General features: G+C 36.1%; 1 long non-coding RNA gene across 1 annotated transcript; it reads left to right on the top strand.

The window, feature by feature from the left end:
• The first annotated feature begins 292 nt into the window (after window positions 1-292).
• Window positions 293-1,025, top strand: LOC110930830. The gene is made up of 2 exons (XR_002588099.2): window positions 293-485; window positions 595-1,025. It is a non-coding gene; the product is annotated as an uncharacterized LOC110930830 (long non-coding RNA).
• Window positions 1,026-5,563: the final 4,538 nt, after the last annotated feature.

Genomic DNA, 5,563 nt, shown 5'->3' with positions numbered 1-5,563 from the left:
AAATCTTCGGGTAATCTTCAACCGGGATCCCATTCCAGACCGGGTTCACCCGCATCACAATTGGTTTGCGTTGAAAGAACTCCTTAAGCCGTGTCAGTGAACGGTACCAGCTCGTGGAAAGGTGTCAGTTGGCTAGTATTGAAATAACGGCGTGGTCCTAGCTATTTTAGTGATTTTCCAAAATAACAAACATATATTTCATCTACACGCTATATATTTTTGTGGGGCTCTTGGCATATAAATAAATAGACAGCTGCAACCAAACTACTTGCTTGCTCTATATATTCCCGTTTCATCACCGCCTTCTTTTTCTCAACAAAATTATGACAATCATTCTTTAAATTCACTCATTTATTATTTTGCAAATTTATTACAATAAATTCATATTTCTTGAAGGGCGACAATAACCAACCCATCAAGCATGAGGGAAAGTGAAGCTCAGAAGCTCAATTTCATGCTCATTTTCTCACTTGTACTGATTTTCTGTAAGTTTTAGCAAATACCCGTCTTAATTTGTCACTCTATTTGCTTGATTTCATGGTTTTTCTCAGTTGGGTATTTATAAAACCTAAAAAGTTTGGATCTTTTCTTCAGGGTTTAGCTATTTGTTGATTCTGTGTGTTGGATTGATGGGTTTCTTTGTTTATGTAACATGGGTTTGAGAATGTGATTTATGTAGGAGAATGTGTTTGAGCTGTTAATGGTAGTTGATTGGATGCTTTAAGATTTAAGGGGTTTGCTTAGATTTGTTTGTTGTTGAAGCTTATTTGATTTTAGGGTTTTGAGTGCATTTTTGACTTTTTTATAGTCAAACCTAGTGAGTGTCAACTACAGAGGTTAAGAATGAAAATTGTTACAAATGTAACATATCGAAATGTTACAGAATCCCAGTTATGTATGTCAGTTATTGAACCTATTCACATGGTTTATTAGTTATCATGTGTTTGGTTGCTTGACATGTGGTTTTCATGTGTTTGGTCATCAGATATTCTGCATTTAATGAATTCACATCTGTGTTTGTGATATTTTGCTTGTTGATGAAAGTTACCTGCAATATCATTGTCTTGAGACATGATATTTCACAGTTTATTTGCTAGTTTGAGTTAAATACAATATTAGCCATTATCTTTGTGCTGCTGGCTAACATTGCTTCTGAATTCTCATCATCATGGGCGAAGCTTGAAGGGGCGGGAGGGGGTGGCCGACCCCCCCGAACTTTTCGCTTAGTAGTGGAGAGTAGGTAGTTTTTCGTATAGAAAATTTTGGGTATATCCGTTTTCGACCCCCCGGTTTTATAATTTTTTTTTAGGTCTGGTGACTTCCGCTCCCGGTCGGAAATCTCAAGCTTCGCAAGTCATCATTCATAAGCAAGATGTCTGAAAAGATACATGAATGATGAGAGTTTAGAAGCAATATTAGCCAGAAAGGACATGATGCAGAATCAGTTGAACCCAGTCATGCTTATGTTGCAAACCCAACAATGATGTGCTATAAAAAAATGCAGATATTTCTAAAATCTAGTCACTTCCTAAAGGTTACTTTTGATATTTTACTAAGACTGTCGGGTATGGTGGGGCGGGGGTTGGGGACATGAGTTGACATGTGGAGTTCGAGCCCCCCCGCCGGTGAGTGACGTGTCCGTGGGGTATGGCGGGGCGTGGCTAGCCCGCGTGGCTTGGCAGTTTATTAAAATAATAATAAAAAAACAAAAATTAAAAAATACACACTAGCCCATGTGCCACATAGGATCGCTAGCCCGCCCCACGTCCGGGTTTAAACTCCCGCCCCTTGGGCCACGCCCAAACCCAAGCCCACCGGGGTGGTGGCTTGGGTGTTTTCAGCCAACCCACGCCCCATACCCCACAGTATAACGGTTTGATAATATTGTAGCAAGCCGAATGTTCATGTATTGATAACCAAACACATATAAACTTGGTAAAGTGTCAACATGCACATTTGTTCAGTGTAGGTAAAGAATTTGGTCAACAAGTCAACATACTTTGCAAGCGTATAACCTTTCTAAGCCAATCAGTGACCTTACACAATGGTAAAAATAACGTTAATGACAGAAATTCATTTGGTTCGCTTCATTACGGCATTGATATAGTACAGACACTCGATATAGCAACCGGAAAGGAAAACTTAAAAAATAAAGTCATGATAAGCCCCAAAAGATGTCGCAACGTGTTTTACATCGACCAAAAACCATAACAAACAAATACTTGTAACGCAATTGATACTATCGATACCGATGTTTTCGGTCGACAACATAAGCTTGATTTGTCATGTTACCGGTACCGTACTCTATTTCAAATAAAACTCCATTTCAACGAAATTTATGTGCATAAAAATAAACATGTCGCAACGATATATTCTCGGAACTTTATACAGATAGTATAAAGTTTTGCTCCCTGTGGTTTGGTCACTTTAACGGTTTTGCCCCAGACCTTTAAAAGTAGCCATTTTACTCCCTGATTTTTGGTTTTTTTGCCAGTTTGTTCCCTGCTGCCTGCTGGGAGCAAAATGGAAACACAAACAATTTGGATGGAGTTAGAGGCGGGGAGCAAACTGGCAAAAAAACCGAAACATCAGGGAGCAAAATGGCTATTTTTAATGGTTTGGAGCAAAACCGTTAAAGTGACCAAACCACAGGGAGCAAAACGGAAGTTTACTCAAAATTGTAAGGTAGCGTTTGGTGTGAAGGAATAGAAGGTGAAATGGAATATAAAGAAACATGTTTGGTTATAATGTGGTAATGGAATAGAGGATTCCAAACGAATGTACTCCTTCCAAATATAAAAATTTCATTCCTTGGTGACGGATGTTTTTTGTTCATTCCTTCGAGGAATAAAAAGAAATATATTATTATTATATTTATATTTTTAGCTTTTTACCATTAATATATTATTATTAAGGCAGTCATATTTTTGTCATTTTTAATACAATTATGTTTCGTTACTTCGTCTTTTTTTTATTATCAAATTGTACAAAGTAATATTTCATTATATTCACAAATGAGTAACCAAACATCACAATGGATGGAATGATTCATTTTATTCGGTTGTCCATTCCATTACCTCGCTCATTCCATTCCCTCGTCCATTCTATTCCCTCATCCATTCTATTACCTTGCACCAAAGATACCCTAAATCTATGCGGTAGGAATTTGGTTGGTATCGGTTCGGTTCGTTATGATACCAACATTCGCTATAAAAACCGAAAGAGAAACAAAAATGTTGATATGGAGGCATGTTTTACATCAATCAAAAACAATAGAAATGAATATTTATACTGATACTGACGTTGTTTAATCGATGTTGGCCCACTTCGTTTACTTACTTGTACAATGCCGGCAATTGGAATAATTAACGAACACAATTTTTTTAAAGTTTAAAGATGTGATTAAAACTTACAAAACATATTACCTATATATTAATTAATTAAAATTAGAATTAGAATGGAATGAATAGTAACATCACTAAGAGATGAGTAAATGGTATCGGGTACGGGTACCGGTACCAATCCCAAATTTACCAAACCGGTGTATTTTCAGTACCGGTATTCACCGGTTGTTACCCTCAAATACCGGTGTCGTACCAGTACCGAACCGTACCATACCAGGTATATTCGGTATCGGTACCCACTTTTGGGGATTTTGGTAATGGTATTTTCGATACCGGTTGGTACCGAGCTCATCAAATCCTGTAGCAACGCAGCAATGCAAGTAATTGCACCGTTTAGACTACTTTTCATACACACAGTAAGTAAACAGTATTTCGTTTGAATGAGGTTTTATATACACAACAATTTATTTTGCTTTCTTTTTTGTCTTTTTCTGTAATGAATGAATTGTAGCATGTAAAATTAACTTGGATATTTAGAATATTGATGAGCAAATCGTATCAAATCCTGTAATCAAACCGGTATCGTATCTGTACCAAATTTACTATACCAAATTATTTTCTGTACCAATTTGGTACCCACCTTTTGGCGTTTTCAGAATCGTTACTTTCAGTTCGTCACTGGTCTAGCACCATGCCTTTATTTTTTTTATTTTTACCTTCAAATACCACACCGTGTTGTACCGAGCATTTTCAGTGCTGGTACCTAATTTCGATGATTTTCTGGATCGGTACTTTCGGTCCCGTTACCGGTACCGAGCTCATCCATATTTTGGCATTGCAGACACGCCTTTTGTAGTTATTGGGTCCCCGCCGCAACGTGCGGACGGAAAATAACTAGTTAGATAAAAACCTAAAAAGAAAACCTACAGTAGATTAGAGCCACATTGAGATGTAAATAGTATTTATAATATGGATATGTTGGGTGAATTATTGAATTTAATATTTGAAATTTATTATTTTTTAATTTTTTTTAAATGACTCCTAATTCTAAGTTATTACTTTTAATCATCTATATCTATATCTGAATCAAGAATCCTTACTCATGGATACAAAGAATACGACTTACAACGGTGTTGTCCTTTCTGGTGTATAATATGACACGTTATTATATTTGTATAAAAGATCAAGTGCTTAGCTATACCAAGCGCTTAGCTACAATACATAAATCATCCCTCATTTTAAAAGGTATTTATAAAAATGTCATCTAATGACATTTCTTTTTTTACATCACATGTGAGAAATATGGAGAATTCATTGTAAAAAAATTGGTTTTACATCACATGCAAACAAATTAGAAAATATTTCGTTTCCAAACACATGTAATATTCTAGCATATAAGATAATATATTTTTAAATCCTTTAAAATATTTTATAGAAATAGTGATTGTTAAACTAAAAATGAGTTATTTGTGTGATCGTTGGGTATGACATGTGTCTATCTTTCGAAAAAATATTAATTTTATAGTTTTAGATCAATGTAAAGCACATGTCAATTTTTAGAATATCACGACTTTGAATATTATCTTTTGGTTGTAGTACCGAATGCCACTGCCATACCGAACCATAGTAAAATTAACCGACACGAACTTAATTATGTCACAACGCGCGGGAAAATTCCACTAGTTTAAGAGAAAAGTGAAAAATGCAAAATAAGATGAATGAAAGATGTGAATGTGGGTGTGTGTCTCAATTTTTGAGTTTTGTAGAAATGGAAATAGAACATGCTTTGTAACATTTCATAGCTAGGTTGAAGGCTACTTCTGATCCGTTTCCTCCTACCGAAGATGATGAATCGCATAGCTTTCATCAAATTCCGAGGTAATTTTACCACCAACTCCTCCTTCCATCTTCATTCCGAAACCCCTTTCTCTTCTTTCCACTTAGCTTTACATTCCGATGTTTGATGGAGAGGGTGAAACCCGAGCTTTAGAGTGTCTAAATATCATGTCTTATGTGCGTTTGATGTGTTTATTTGCTTAGAATGAAGTAACTATGAGATTTTGGTGATTCGCAAGTAAAGCACGTAATTCGATGCATTTACGGTGATTAAAGATGAAGTTACAAGCATTGGATGGGATGTTGCAGCTCAAGAATGAATGTCGAAGCTTGTTCGGGTGATACAAAGGCTCACGAGTGAAAGGAGTGTGAAAAAGCAAAGT

Source organism: Helianthus annuus, chromosome 3, assembly GCF_002127325.2.
Source record: "Helianthus annuus cultivar XRQ/B chromosome 3, HanXRQr2.0-SUNRISE, whole genome shotgun sequence".
NCBI classification, from domain to species: domain Eukaryota; kingdom Viridiplantae; phylum Streptophyta; class Magnoliopsida; order Asterales; family Asteraceae; genus Helianthus; species Helianthus annuus.
This window is presented reverse-complemented; position numbering and strand designations above follow the sequence as displayed.